The sequence below is a fragment of the Ammospiza caudacuta genome, chromosome 2 (genome assembly GCF_027887145.1).
Source record: "Ammospiza caudacuta isolate bAmmCau1 chromosome 2, bAmmCau1.pri, whole genome shotgun sequence".
Taxonomy (NCBI): domain Eukaryota; kingdom Metazoa; phylum Chordata; class Aves; order Passeriformes; family Passerellidae; genus Ammospiza; species Ammospiza caudacuta.
In genome coordinates, this window is record NC_080594.1 from 100909588 (window position 1) to 100925963 (window position 16376).

Genomic DNA, 16376 nt, shown 5'->3' on the forward strand with positions numbered 1-16376 from the left:
TTTGGGGACTCTAGTGTGAGCTTAAAGAAATTGTTGAGTGTTGAGCATATTATAGTTTGTTCAAAGGCAGTTGATTCTTATTTGTGTGCATGAATTATTTGTGTGATAGTTACGGATTTTTTGGGGGTAGATGGGGGCCTGGGGTTTCCCAAAAGAGATTTCCAGTATTATTCCTGGCAAAGACAGCATGCTGCTGAAACATAGTACTACTGTAAGGTCTTTGCTTTTCTTGTGGCTTTACAGAATACAATACGTGAATAGAAGACACTAAAATTTGTTTCACTGTTGGAAGAGCTCAGATTTTCTCTGTTAATCCATGTATTAATATATATACAATGCTTTCAAAGGTGTGACTGCATGCACAGTGTGGTTTAAATCCATTAAATGTCTAGCATGCTGAGGGTTGTCCTCGTCCTGGCCCCGATGTGGTGCAAGCAGTGATTTCAGATGTGGTGCAAGCAGTGATTTCAGCAATCGCTGATTCTGTGGCTGCTGAAGCCCAGCTGAGGTTGTGCACATGCTGCCGCTGCCAGGTCTGACAGCTCTGGGTTTCATAACAGAGGGAACCCATGGATAGGAAAAAAGAACCTCTGTAGGCTTTCCTCAGTTCTGTAAGTGGTATTAATCCCTCCAGGGAGAGGAAATTACGAACTATAGCGAACACACACTCTAGCTGTGACCCTAAAACCTTGTAAAAAGTTAGCATTTATTTGTGGGTTCATATGATTGTATTTTGCATTGCTTATGGCTTAGCTGAAGTGAGCACCCCCTATTTTTGCAGTTTTTGGCAGCCCTGTGTACTTGGGCAGGGACTGCAGAATGGGCAGCCCCGGAGGGCGCAGTGTGCGGCGGGCAGCAGGGGCGGGCACGCTCCGGGAGCGGCCGCGCTGCCGTGGGCGGGCAGCAGCTCCGCACGGGTGAAATGATTCCCATCTACCATTATTCACAAAAGCATGTGAATAATACTCCTACGCCAGCACTTTAGCAGTGTTTGTGCAGCACAATTCTTGCTTTATAATCATGGAATCCATGAAAATCACATGACTGGGCACCAGCTGCAGTAACTTTTTTTTCAGCTGGAGCCTGTTTTGACATACATTTCAGATGTGGTATTTGGCTATTTTCGTGCACTACAGAAGGTTTTGTGAAATGGTCTCTTTGTCTCAACGTTGATATGCAGAGGTTTGACATGCCTTCTGTATTCAAAAAACCGATTAAAATCCCTCATTTGGGCATTTAATTCCTGTGTTGTGAGCTGCCACTGCGTGATAATGAATGGCTGCCTTACGGGAAAGAATATATATTTCCGTGTGCTCCTGTTTTACAAGGCATTCTTGTGCTCAACAGGAACTGGCCTCATGGCATGGATTGATTTTATGATTTTTGAGCTGCCCTAAAGGCATTTAGCTTTCTATTTTTAAAATCTAGCAATCTGCAAATGGCTAGCAAATCTACCTAATTCAGGGTATATTCTCGAACATGAATAGTAACCAAATCTGAGGTCTTCCTTATGGTCATATTTAATGCTCTATTTTAAAATTTATGTTTGGATTAAATAGCTGGCAGCTGTTATTTTGTGCTGCTGAGACCTGTGTGCTATGGTGGCCTTTGTGCTGCCAAAGTCAGTGTGATGGGGCTGAACACAGGAGTGGCCCTTCTGCACTTGTGGGCATGAGATTTGCAGGAACCCAAGCTGAGAGACAGCTGTGGAGTCCATGGGTGCTTTCTGCAGGTCAGAGACTGTCCTACACTACAGGGTGCTTCTGGCCTCCCTCCCCTCCCCTTTGCAGTTGTTTTGAGAAATGCAAAAAAATACTAACTTGAAATAAACTTTGAATAGCTACCATTTACAGCTGCCCTGATAATTTTCCTCAAAAATATGAAATACGAGTTTTTTTTAAATGCACTGACTCTAGGATGGAAAAGGATTAGAATGTTGTAACAGCAAATGGCATTTTAAAAACAAACAAAAATAAAGGTGTTTGGCAATTTCTTTTTCTCCTGAGCATTTTGCTACAGTATTTTCTTGGCTGTTCTTTTTTAGCACACAATTGTAAAATGTAATTAACAGTACTTTAAAAAACTGGGGGGAGGGGAGGAGTGGTGTGTGAATGTTGAGTTGATGAAGATAGTTTGTGAACCTCTTTCATCTTTGAGCTCTGTTTTTCCCCTCTGAGGTTACTGAGTGCCTCCAATGAATTCAGATTGTTTCATCTCCCTTTTTAGAAGAGCTGCACCATGTTCTTCTGAACTGCAGTATTTAATAGTTTAGGGTATTACTTGTGTAGGAAGAGAAAATAGTGGCCCATAGCAGCCATTGTCATCTGTAATGGAAGACCCAAGCCACTCTTGTTAGGAACTTACAGGGTTGGAGTCATCTAACACGAGATGTGTATTTTTATACTGAGGGGTTGCTGTGATTCTGTGGTGGTTCTTAACTTTAGGAGAGCTTAAAAGCATTATACAATTTGGCTGATCTGTAAAACAAAAAAATGCTACTTTTTTGTTGTTGTTGTGCCTCTTTCTAGTTCAAATTATTTACAAAAGCTTACCTTTTTATGGATGTGAAGTCTGTGCTTCTATAAACATGTCTCTCTTTCTGCATTTGTAAAATTACTTAAACTGTAAAATTACTTATAATTACCTTCCTTATAGAAGTCTCCACAATTTCTAAGCTGAAATAGACTTTCAAAAAGTTAGAGGGAAATAGATGCTCTGACCAGCAGTCTCTGGCTTCCTGCAGTATGACATGCACGCATAAGTCATTCTGCATCAAAAGACTCCTGCTTTATGATCTAATTCTTAAGATTGCCATCTACTAGAGATGTTTACAGCCATTGCCTTTATTTACTTTCTAAGAACATTTGACTCCTAGCTCTATTAATTTGTTCCTGTGATGTCTATTAAAGTTACATAACTTCAAAAAGTGAAAAAGGATATCTGAGATCACAGGCTGCAGAAAATATTTCACCATTTAATAGGTGTCAAGTCCAAGAGCATATGCGTGTCAAGTGTAGGACCACAGTGTGACTCAACTCTAATTAAACACTGTAAAACATTTTCAGTGTTTTCATACCTTAGTAGTTACTCCTATTTGAGTTGAGCTCTTAGAGACAGAGGAACAACCTTTACAATACAAAAACAAAATAAAAATAATATCTTAATGCGTAAGTTGTCCTAAATGTCCAAGTATAATATTCTAGAAAAATCTTTGATAATCCAGAAACAGGAGCCTGTAGACATGTTCCTAGGTTTTTTATTAGGCTCTTTATAAGGAAGATTTTTCAATTTGATATCTTGGTGAATATCTTGGCTCCATACTCACCAAGAGGAGCAGCAAATAATTGTGCAAGGAAGGAGGAGGGCTTTCAGCAGCACAGGAATATGGCTGACCTTATGTCTTCTGAACTGAGTGAGATGGAAAATAATTTAAAAATTACCAGTAGTCCATTTGTATCATGCATATATGGATATTTGTGTGTATATATATACAGACATATATAATATACATGTATATTGATAGTTATTTCTTTTAGCTTTTTCTGATTTGTGACCCATATAGGAGTTGGGGTTTACATATCTATGAGGACTGATTAACAGTGGGGAAAAAACTCCAACAATACCCAATACACATTTGGACAAATTAGTTTCCTTATTTCCTCAGACAATGGTAGATGGTGTAAATTATTCATTGAAAATATTCTTAAAAACTACAGTTTTTCATAACTGCAGAAATTTTAAATTCTACATTTTATTTGGGTTTCTTTTACTGTGATGTCAAAAAATTTAACAAGGTACCAATATACAGTGTTAGGATCAGCTTAACTAGGAACTGAGCTACTGAAATACAAGACTTGAAGCCTTGGAAGTTTTTATTTGTAGCAAAAGGGCCATTTCCTTAAATAGTTAACAAGAACTTTTGCCACCATTGTGTTGCATATCTATTTTAAACTTCTTTATTAAGAATTGTGAAGTCCTAGGATAGTTTAGTTTGTTCAGAGGGGACCTTAAAAATCATCTGGTTCCAGCCCTCCTGCCATGGCCAGGGAGCTCTCCACTAGACCAGGTTACTCAGAGCCCCATCCAGCCTGGTCATTAACATTTCCAGGGAGCCCCTTGCTTCTCTGGATAACCTGTTCCAGTGCCTCCTCACCACCCTCACAGTGAAGAATTTCCTTCTAATACCTAATCTGAACCTGCCTTCCTCCATGTTAAAGCCATTCCTCCTTGTCCTATCACTTCATGCCTTTGTGAAAAGTCTCTCTCCAGTTTTCTTTTAGCCCCCTTGAGATACTGGAAGGTGCTGTAAGGCCTCCCTGGAGCCTTTTCTTCTCTAGGCTGAACAGCCCCAACTCTCTCAGCTTGTCCTCAATGAGATGTTCCAGTCCTGTAACCATAGTAGTGGCCCTCCTCTAGACACATTCCAGCAGGGCCACATTTTTCTTCTTTTGGGAGCCCTAGAGCTGAATGCAGTCATCAAGGTGAGGTTTTGCAAAAGCAGAGTAGAGGGGGAGAATTCCCCTCCCATGAGCTGCTGGCCAGACTGGTTTTGGTGTAGCCATTTGACTTTCTGAGCTGGGAGTGCACTCTACCTATTGATTATTGAGCTTTTTGTCCACAATCACCCCAAGATCTTTCTTCCCAAGGCTGGTCTTGGTCCATTCTCAGCCTGAACTTCTGCTTGGTATTGGCCTGACCCAGGGGCAGAACCTGGCACTTGGCCTTGTTGACCTTCCTGAGGTCAACAATAAATTACTCAGTTATTGTTGCAGTTAGCAGTCAATCTGTAAGTTGCTTTTCCTGATTGAACATTGCAGGACAAGTAAGTCTCAGGCACTGAAGGACTTATCAAGACATTACCAGAGCTATGTAAACAAAATGTTTTCCCCCTTTTCTGTGTGAGGAAGAAATAGTATGATCTTGTGCAACTGCTTCCTTAGAAATCAGTGGAAAAATTACTTTGGCAAACATTTCATGCATGTGTTAACAAGCTCCACAAAGCTTTCTCTTCTCCAGGCTGAACAATTCCAACCCTTTCATCGTGTCTTCACAGGAGAGGTGTTCCATCCCTCTGATCACCTCCCTGGCACTCCTCTGGACTTGCTCCAGCAGGTCCATGTCCTTAGCATTTCTTTATCATGAGATACTGATTATTAAGGCTTTTCTCAGAATATTTTTTTTTGCCAGTGATGTCATTGTGTGTGACATATAGCAATGACACAGTACAATCTGGGCTGTTAAAAACTTTCTATTTTGTTTGCAAATGGGAAAAACCTCCTGTAGCTCTTCCTGTGCATATAGAGGAGAGTGAGCATCTATTCATATATGAGAAACGCCTGTAACCTTTCATCTTCCTTAGGTTTCTGTGAATGCTTGTAATTAGTGAACTTTCAGTGTACTGGTGTATGTGACTGACTAATAACACATACATAAATATCACACTCTGGGGCAGTGGAGCCTTGAATCACTGGTGCACAATGGCAGCTGATGGGTGTCAATGCTTAAAGGCAGGCCAAAGGGCTATCTATACAGGCTTTCTTCTCCTTGTGAGCCAGCAGCAGATGGTTGGAGGGACAAACAGAAAGCCAGGGCAAGCCAGGAGCCATGCAGCTGGGTATCTTGTCAAGCCTCTGCTGGTTTGCCTATCTTTGAGCTTTGTTTTATTTTGGGGGTTTTGTTTAGTTTTTTACTGCTGTGAAGTACAAAGATTGTATGTTCCTAGAACAGTCTGTGAAATTCAGCTTTTCCTTCTTGTGTAGCAGTAATTTCTGTTGTATATCATTGTAAAGGTTGGTGAAGTACAGGAAAATCTCTCCTGTGGGTCACTTTGCATTTATTAAATCTGAATAATTTCCTCATAGCAGCAACTGCTGCCACCTAGTTTTTCACCCCTTTTGTGAATCATCTATGTCTAATGAGTTCTGATGTGAATGATGTGATGAGATGAGTGAAGACTGTCTTATGGGAGTCAAATTTTCAAGAGCCTCAGGTGAGATTAAATTTAATTTTCTAACTCATCTAAAAATCCAGTCTCTGTCATCCAGATCACTCTTGTCCCTGTGTGTAGTTACTCTTTCTAAGATTAGTAGTGCATCCAAGACATATCTTTTCTACACATGCCCAAATTATTCTTTGTCAATTTTACTCATTAGTGCAGCTGCTGAATCTCTTAATAAAACTTCTACTTTTTTTGCTTATTTCAGATGTTAAGTTTATGATTCTGAAGTTCTCCAGATTCATAATGAGATTTTTTTTTATTCTTGCTCTCTTTCCCTCATTCTTTCTCTTCAGCACCCTCACAGCTTCCCTCCCCCAACACTGAGTGTGTCACTGTGCTCGAGCAGCTGCCCAAGTATCAGAGGAGTGGGTGGCTGTGCACCACAGATCCCAGTTCAGCACTTTCCTGTGGAAGATTCAGGTGATTGTCATATGGCCCAGGTAGCTTATGACAACCCACTCCTGATGGTGTGCAGCGTCTGAGAATAGTTCCTGCAAAGGCTGTTCTTTGCTTGTGGAGTTGTGAAGGGAAGGCCATGTCCATTTTTTGCTGCAACCTTATTTTCTTTGTATTCTTGATCTTGTACTTTCATCCCTACAATCTGTTTGGCAGATATCTGTGTTTGAAGAAGTGCTTTTTTTTTTCTCCTTTTTTTTTTTTAAATCCCAACACCTCTAAGGATTTGTACTTCAGCTTTTGTTTTAAAATTTCTTTATTTACCATCTTTTGCTTATGCATCTGCTTTGCTAGGTTAGTTCTGCATTTTCCTCATTTGAGTAGGACCTAAGTTCTCTGGTGGATGTTCCTTTTAATTGCTGTTTAATTCAACTTTGGAGCGGGTAGAGAGGGGGAAGGAAGAATGGTGGTTGGGTGTTTCAGTAGGTGTTACACATTTCCTCTGAGTTTCATATATTGTATCTTCAGTTGCATGTTATCTCTTAGCATTATACCATCTGGCTTCTTCTCTTAAGAAATATTCATCTCATGTATGGAAATGTCCTTTTCAAAATTAAATACCACTGTGTGGATTCTTAATCTTTCAAAAAAGGTTTCTCTAAATGCATATGGCCACTGGCACAGGGTAGCTCTTCAAATAGTAAAGTTTTGAAGCAGATTCTTCCCATGCCTCAGGATCAAGGCAGAAGTTGCATGATAAATTGTCCCACTTGTAGTCTTTTTCTTCCTCTTGTTGTCCATTTTAAAACTTCCAGGCTAGGTGAGCTGAGAGATATGTGGGCATCTTCATAAGCATCACAAATGCATTATTTGGGTATTTGGAGGTTGGTTGTGGCTAAATAAATTGTTAAAACTTGCAGGCTCCTGCCAGTGCCTCCCCATTCCTCACTCTCCTGGCAGCCAGCGGCTGTCAGGTGTGCATCCTGCAGATCAGTGAGATGTTCCACTCAGGCTCATTAAATGGGTGCTGGACTGCCTCCAAAACCTGTGCTTGGTTTACACTACTGCAGTAATACAGCCCTGTTTCTCCCCCATCCAATTTGTGCATTCTCCACACCCTTGAAAATGTGGACTCTCCCTCTACCTTTATTAGGTGAACTTTGAGTCCCTGTTTCTAAATTTGAGGGTGGCTGTCCTAGCTCATACATCCCCATTTTTCTACTTGCAGCTTTTTGCTACCAAGTGAAGTTATTTTTGCTTTAATTGCTCCTGGCACATCTGTTCTCCTCCCTGTGCATGCAGTGACAGCTAGGGGTATGTGAGGCCATCATGGGCTGATAAAAGGAAGTGTTGGAGGGTGGTTTCTTCTTACAGAAAGTTTCCTCCTCTTCCCCTAAAGGTGTTACCAAGCATGAGTAGCTGGAAGAAGTCCTAAACATTATTCTGAACTTGAGTGTGAGTGAAAGAACACACAGAAGTGTTTGTGAAGAGAGAAACAGAGATAAATTTGTACACATTAGTTCATTTTTGTATTCTGGTTTGATCTTACTCCTTTTCCTGGAAATAGGATTAGGATGAAAACCATCTAAAGATATTTTTTGTTGCATTGCTTGAAATTCAACTATCTTCATGTAGCCCTATTGAGTATGGAGATTTAGAGCTAATGTAAGATATAGTCTCCAGTGGTTAAAGTCATAAAAACATCATGTGCTGATGCATTGTAGATTTTATTTTCCCTTAAGTTACTTGATGAAAAGCATAATTGGAAATAGGTGACTGATTTGTCTCCTCAGTGTAGCAATTCATGCATTTCTGACATATGGAGTGGCTTTATGGTGTTCTGGTACTAAAAGCTAGCCTGTGCAATGTTCACTTTCTGCTATAAGCCCTTAGGCAACATGGTTATGGTTTGCTGTCAGGCAGGAGACTGTTCATATCAGTAAATGTGAGTGAAGTTTTGTGCTAAAAAGTAACGTGGCAGCTATAGCTTCCATTTCTCTGCATGGACCAGCCAGACTTGCTGCAGTCTGTTAACCAGTTGTATTGTATTATGTAAACTGGAATTTTTTCTTGAAGTTATTTTCTCTCTCTGTTGAAATCAAATAGGCAGAAAAATTTTAGGGGAGGTTATTTACTGGATATCTAGCTGCTCTATGTGGTTTTGTGTACAGTTGCATAGCATTTTCCTCTTAAAATGGGTCATCTTTAAAATTATCTTTTCATACATATTAAAGCCTTATCCACAACTTCTCTATTAAGTCTTTCATGTGTTCTTGTAGGTAAATTGAAAGGAGCTTGAGCTTTGCTCTGATGAAAGCCACGATGCCTTCTAAAGATGGAGCGTGGGGGTGGCAATGTGCTCATGCAGCATGAAAGCATTCAGTTCTTTCCCTGCAGAATCTCCTGCAAGAGAGGGCGCCTGTGCACACAACACATGCAAAAAAATTCAGGCTGGAGGGCTGTGATGAATACTCTCCTCTAGAATTAGGCTTGGTTATTTGAGTGTTGTTCAGAAAGGAACCTAGTGACACACTGATCTTTTAAAATCATTGTAAATAGTTAAAACTTGCAGAGCTGTAGTTGTGGACATGCAGATCATGATTTTCACAGATGAAAACCCTTAAAAAATTAAAGGACTTTTAAGTTTTGTTTTGGTGGTTTTTTGGGTTTTTTTTTTTGTTTTTTTTTTTAATAAGCAAATCCAGGAGGTGGGGGTGGGGGAAAGGAAAAGCTTTGAAGTCTCTGAGATCTTTTCCCTGAGGTCAGAAGTTTCTGGTGATGTAACATACAATACAGACTAAGCCTTCACTTATCAAGGTTAAAGTTGACAGAGCTTGTATGAACTTGTCAATCATAGGAAGCAGGCAAAAACAAGCCAGCTGTTGTAAGGCATGGCTTTGAAAATCCTCTGTGTTACAGTAAATGAGACACAGAGGTTGAGACAGATTCAGTTCTGCAAGGCTTTCAAACTGGCTGGCACATTTGCAGGGATGCAAAGCTCACATATCCAGTGAATATGGGTAAAAAGCTGTAAATCCTGGTAAGATTGTCTTGTCTTTAGTGTTAAAGCATGGAAGAAATGGCTAGAGGTGTGTGCCTTATTTACCATTTTTGTCCATTGTGAACAGAAATTTGCAGTGTTAATTCATAGAGTATTTCTTTTGTTCATCAGGTCTTTGAGAATAGGCTGCATCTTCTGCCTCTATCAGCAAAAGCTACAGTAGCAAATTAGCAATGATGCAATGCTTGGTACAGAATTTTATGTTGCTTAGTGCAGTTGACTGCTGTGTTTGCTGATGGTTGGAAGAACAGGGGGAAAACGTGAGTTAATTCCAGCTAGGATGCTCTGTGTGCATATGCTCGCACACACACGCTGTTTTTAGCAGCTTTTGTTTTCACAGTTGGCATCATGCACACTGGAATTAGAAGGCAGTGCCTTTGGAAAATACTTGTTTTCTGGACTGAGGGCTGCAGTGCCGTTGTTGTGGCTCAGGGTGCCAGGCTCAGGGTTCCTCTCGGCTAGGGGTGGTGCGAGAGCTTTTCATCTCGTTATTTGCCAGGCAAGCCTGTGACTGTGAGTACAGGCTTGCACAGAGACCTTTCCACAGCAGCAGGAGCTGGTAGCTGGGAGTCTGAGAGAATTGGATGTGACTGTCAGAAGCAAGCGGGTGAGTGTGGCTCTGAGTGAAAAGATGGCTATTGAAATGTGTGCATGCTAATTAATTTAAATAACTGATTTAGGATTTTTTTTCCTTTAGGGATGAGCTAGCTATGTGTTCTTTTTTGGTGAGAGAATGCCTGAGTCTCCCAGGTGACCTAGTTGTTATTCACAAAGTGTTTCATTTTATAGCTTGTCTTCTGTTACCTAATTCTTGTTCAGCTGCAAGCAGCTGTTTTCAGTACTAATAGCAACAAGAAAATATCAACAGCATTATCAGGACAAAAAAGTCTAAATGAAAAAAAAAAAATCAAAGGAGTGGCAACTGGAATGTAGGGGTTTTTTTAGTAAATTGACAAAACAATCATTCTTCTTTAAGCTTTTTTTTTTATGTGGCTGTGATTTCCTTGTTAACAGTGGTGGAAAATATTGTCTTTTGTCTCTGCAATGGTTGCCATTTGTGTAATATGATGGTTCTCTTTATACTGTTGGGATATTCTGATGATTGAATTCAGTGTGTAAGTACTGAACACATTAACTGGCTGACTTGAGTAGAAGTAATTTTAATTCCATGCAGGTAATCCCCTGTGTGCTAGGAGAGGCATGCAATAGATAAAGCAGTAAGAATGCAGCCATAAAAATTACCTTTTATTGGTTTTTTTTGATGTGCAGCAGAATGGAGGAGGGGCTTTTGTTTTCTGAACTAAGGAAAGGAAAGCATCGCTCCCCCTGCCCTTTCCCACAAGATTCTTCCCTTGTGCTGCTGTAAGAAATATAATTTTAATCAGATTTTATTTTTGTTAGGGGCCTATATCTTTTGCTATTACCCATGACTGGCCTACATTCATCCATCAACATAACTTTGTCTATTTACTGCAGAATTTGAGTGGATATGTTCTTTGTTATTTATTTATTTCTGATTTTCATGGGGAAAGAGGCAACATTTTTAGAGAGGCAGAATGAGATAGGAAAACTCATTGCAGTGTGTATGTTGCCATGCATGCAGGACAGGAGAGAAATTCTGGTGGGATCGATGGACTGGCAAGCAGTGTCTGTTATTGTATTTCATTCTGTGATAAAGCCAGGTGATAACGCAAGGGTTGTTAAGGTAGAGTGACATTTTGCTTTATCACATTGGGTGCAACAACTAAACTGTATTTAGTGTGACTGACTAAACAGATAACTGCCATTGAGGCACAGATAATGTTAACAGGCTTTCAGAGACAGAATTGACGAAACAACACTTGCACCATGATAAACAGGTTGTAGTGTACCAGTGATGTGCTGTGGGATATGTTTGTGAAATATCTTGCTAGTTTTGTACCTTCAGTGGTCTTCTGACAGGCCTTTTTTTTTCCCCCTTGAGAGAAAGCATTCCCTCATCATTCAGTATTCATTATTGTTTTCATCTTAACACGTTTTGGTTTTAGGACTGTTCGCTTCAGTAGTGTTTCTTGGATGCTGGTTGCCATCATCTGCCTCTTCAGACCAAGTGGACAGCTCTGCTTCTTTGTAGTGGCTTGTATGCTCTGCCTCTTCATGGCATGACTGTTAGGGTACAGCCATCATGGTTCTTTAGAGGGTTCTTTATTCTCTGCATTTATCTTTTAAGATTTCTAAGTACTTTCATAAAGCTGTCATATAACATCTTTGGAATACATGTCATTGTCGCTATCTGATGGATAGTGTGTGCTGTTGTACTGACTCAGTAGTGAAAGCAGATGGAAAGTTCATCAGAAAAATTAGCCAGGGGTGAAACAATTGCCCTGGTATTGCATGTCCAAACTGTGGTGCTGTGTGGTCAGTGTCTCCTGAGTATTCCAACAGTAAAACCAATTCAAGGGCTTAAGTGGTTAAGGGTTATCCTGGACCCTCTGAAAAAAAAAAAAGGATATGGGACTCTGATGAGGATTGAGAGAAGTAACAGAAGGGAGACATCTCTCTGCAGGTGAAGTCCTGAGTCAAGTTGTAGTCCACAGAGAACTCAGGTTTCATTCTATGTTGGCTAAACTTGGTTGGCTTAATGGTTGTCTAAACACAGGTATCTTGTGAGACCTGAGATAGCCTAGCATATCCCACTTGGCTTCCACCTGCCTTCTCTTAGGGCAGCTGATGCCTTTGTACCTTTAAAGTTTCTGAAATAATAGAAGACACCCATCATGCATTAGTTAGTGCTTATCAATGTGGATTAAAATGTGGCATTAGACAGCAATTTTTTTCCTGAATTTCCAACAGTCTTGGAATCCCATTCTAACTTCATAGCATTGTGTTGTCTCAAGCAGAACTATACTGGATAGAAGAAACTACCCTTTATTTGTGGATTATTGCAGAAGTGCTTTTGGATCCCAGTGTGCCACATGCCAGAAAAATACACCATCAAAACATAGTTTCAGCATATGAAGTTCATAGCTTAAAAAGTATTGGCAAGAGCTGTGCCTATAAACAGGATTTTGTCATATGCAAAGACAGTATTTCCCAATTGCTTTATGCCACATAATTATCTGTTTCAAGCCAGGTCAGGTCCTTGATCCAGTTTTCTGTGGAGCTGTACAATTCCTACTGCTAGTATGCTGGAAGGAGCAGGAAGACAAAGCTCAAAGTGTCTAAGAAGGAGACTGCCTCTTCTGGCCGAGTATCTGCATACGGTCACTTTAAAGGGACTGCAAAACTGTGGCCTTGATTTTCAGAGTGTTTGTTTTTGTAGAGGGAGGACTTTTATTGTAGAGTCATACTCAGGTATGAAGGCCTTTTTCCAGTGTAGCTTGTAGTTCTTGAGAAGGAATTTAAATTAAATCAGAAACAGCCACTCCATTTGCTCTCCTTTGCTGGTGAGTTAGTGCAGGACATATCATTGGTTACATAACCATGCTTATGTTTTATGGTGAAACTTTTGCACAGAGGTCAGGCCTTCAACAAATGATACATTTTTCAAATGTTGGCTAATGCATTTTTTCAAAGCTTATCTAGTCTGGGATTTTGAAGTTGGAGCGTCTTGTGGCACTGTTTGGGTTGGCCTGAAGTGTTCTCAAGAAACTGTAAATCAGACAGATAAAAATCAAACACACTGAATTTATTGAAATCACTTTCATTTATTGAGATACAACATTGGCTATCTCTCCATCCAGATTTAGTCAAGTCTTGAGTATGGGGCAAATGAAGAAAGTTATTTGGAGTCGTTTTTTATGGCAACCAAAAATATTATTCTTCTGATAGACATCTATACATAATGATTAATTTTTGTAAATGCTCACTGACTCCACTGGCAGGCTCCAGGTTAATGTGTGTGTATGTGTATATGGTTTAACCTTCATGCAAGAGCTCACATTACTGTTACCTCTCTGATTTGTTGGAATAGCCTGTTGTAGTATTGCTCGGGGGACTGGAGGTATCCAGGCTGGGGATGAGACCTGGGAGGTTTTTGCCCAGCTTATTCTTTGCATGGCCTTTAATATTTCAGTCTTGAGTGTGTATGCCCCAAGCTAATGGAGCCAGAAGGAAACAGAGAGGTACTTGTCCATTGAGGTAGAAAGTACTTTGTGCCAGTGTGGAGATCCACATTGCCACCCCCACTGCAGTAAGTGGTGCTGGGGTGGCTGTGGCCACTGGGAAAGTGCAAGACAGAGAGCAGAGCTGCTCCTGCGTTCACTGATGAGTGCTCAGCCTCTTGTCTCTCTACACAGATCCCCTCTGGGAATGCTGAGCCCTCTGCTAATTGAGAGCTCCTCAAAAATGTGAAGGACTGGTTTGTGTAATGAAGCAATTCCTTCTTTTCAGTCAGAAGCCCACATTGGTTTTCTGCCTCCTGCCATTTAGATAGGAAAGCTCCTACAGCAAAATACTAAAAACAAATGCAGTAGAAAAGACTGGTGTTGGACTCCTGTACTGGACTCACCCTTGCTGAGTACTACTTTGTAGCAATAACATAAGACTCTTAATTGCACTTCCTTTGCAGCTGGGGTTAAGTGACTGGTGTGAGTTGCCTGGCAGTGAAAGCTGTAATGTGCCATGCTGGGCTGGGGAATGTGCATGAGCTTTCCCAGTTGTGTTGTCTCAGAAAGGCTCCTGCAACTGGGGTAATTGAGGCATTGTATTATGTGGTGGGGGAGCTTTGGGTTTGAAGACAGCTAAGAGTTTAATGTTTTTCATGTTGGCTGGTTTGTTATCTAGAATGAAAATAGTAATTAAGTCAATTGTCATTTTTTCAGATGATTTAAAACTCTTCTGTCTCTCACTTTGTGATGTTTGGTTATAAATGATGAGTTCCTTTCAGTGGTATGTTATCTTTGCATAATCCTATGGGTCTCATTTCCAAACCAGCTGTATTCTGGGCAGATTATTACATAATGCACTGACAAATAATAAGCAGCTTAGTGGACTTCTCAGTATTGATAATAATGTAACACCTTTGCAGGTTCTTGCCACTCTGTTCTCCTGGGGCTTGAAGCTCGTTTTCTTTTCCTCCTTTCTGAACAGTAAGCTTACATCTCTCCAAAATAATGTGATGAGCATGTTTTGCATGAAGATGCACTCACACTGAATGCAGTTTAGCTTCAGTGTTGAATGTAGCCACCACCTCTCCACAGACCCATTTTGTGTGGCGCTGCAAAATTTTTTATTGATTTTGTGGAAGCTGTATGAAGTCACGTGTGTAATCTCTGAATTTTATCTCCATGTTTGCAAATATGGCATCTCTAAATTTCTCTCTGCTATAGTTCTTTATGTCCTTTTGCTCAGTTTTGGAAAGTGACATGACTGCTAGAGCATTCATTATTTTTCAGCCAGATAAATAAAAATATATATGCACCAATGTATTGGTTAAATGTTTTGGATATGCAGATGTGTCAGATTGGTGGTGTTCTCCGTCCTGTCTGCTTCCACCAGCACTCCCAATCCCAATGTGCATGTGAAGTTCATGGTATACTTTGCAAACTGGCTGAGGTAATGCATGTAATTGCTGTCTTTGCAACATTTTGTGTCGTACCCTTGATTTTTCTGTGCACCTGAGAGCATCTCTTGCACTGGCTTTTGTTGTGGCTTATGGATGTGAAGATGAATTGGGAGGCCTGAAGAGCTTCTTTACAGGTTAACAAGAAGAAAATTGTGCTGTTCATGGGTTATCTAGACATGAAAAATACTGGTTTAAACACAGTATTTAATATGTAAGACCTGCAGTCTTCATTTGGTAAATATTTCCATTAAAATTAGTGGATCTATTTACAGGCCTGGTTCTGCTTATGTTGAACTCACTAGGGAAAATGAGCTGACTCTTGAGATGCCATGCAACCAAACCTGAATCGTGTTGGTCTTTCAGGCCTTTTGTGTAACTTTCTACTTCACAAAACTGTCCTTCATCTACTGTTAAAGGAGGAGTCTATAAATACTGTTTTGTAAATCAGAATTGACTCTTAATTTGTCAGACAACTTGAAGTTGTCTGAACCAACTACTCTTAGGTGAGAGCAATATAGAGACTTGAATGTCAACAACACTAATCTCCTCATTCATATTAAATTTAAAATTTACTGGTTAAAGTTGAATTTTAAGGTTTAACACTTCACATGAGAGAGAAAGACTGCGTATGTGACTTCTCAGGAATCCACATCTAATCAGTCATCTTTCCATAATACTTCAATTTAAATATTTGTTTTAATTTAATTAAAATAGAAATGCAGTGTGTAAATTTTTTTCTTCTTGAATTTACAACAGACTTTAATAGTTATTTCATGGATGTGCTTTTATCTCAAATTTTGTATTCCTGCACACTGGTGTTAACTGCCTATAGACAATCTCAAACCTGGTACAGTGATGTTAATAACATGTTTACATTGAAAAATTCAACTAAACTTTATTTTACAAATGGGCTGGGAAAGATGCCTCTTTCAGAGTCACCTCAAAAGAAGGCTTGGGCAGTGCATTACTACAGGATTACTATTTAAAAATACAGAGACCAGCAGTGTCAGTAGCATAATTTACATTAGTAACTCTGAAGCCTTTGACTTCTTTGTTGCAGCTTGTTTTCTAAGCTCATAATGTCTCTTCAGCCTCCTTTAAAGCAGAGGGCAAACCAGTCTCCTCTCAGGGCTCCAGAGGTACTTTCTCCTGCCTTCTGCTCCTTCCCCACTTTGTCTTTATCTGGTGAGCACAGATGTTCTACGTGTCGTGTGGCAAAGGACAAGCCTGGAACTGCAAAAGGCTGTTTCCTCACTAGAGAGAGAGTGTGAAACTGGAATAAACCCAAAACCAGTTGGGATAAGATAAGGTCTTTTTGGCCATTGTTTGTCATTTGTGCTGACAGGGCAAAAGAAGTTCAACCTTAAAATAAGTCT

General features: G+C 40.1%; 1 protein-coding gene across 3 annotated transcripts in view; it reads left to right on the top strand.

The window, feature by feature from the left end:
- The window catches only part of SHROOM2 (shroom family member 2), a 117940-nt gene that overhangs the window by 83407 nt on the left and 18157 nt on the right, over positions 1-16376 (top strand). The gene's annotated exons all lie outside the window — the stretch shown is intronic.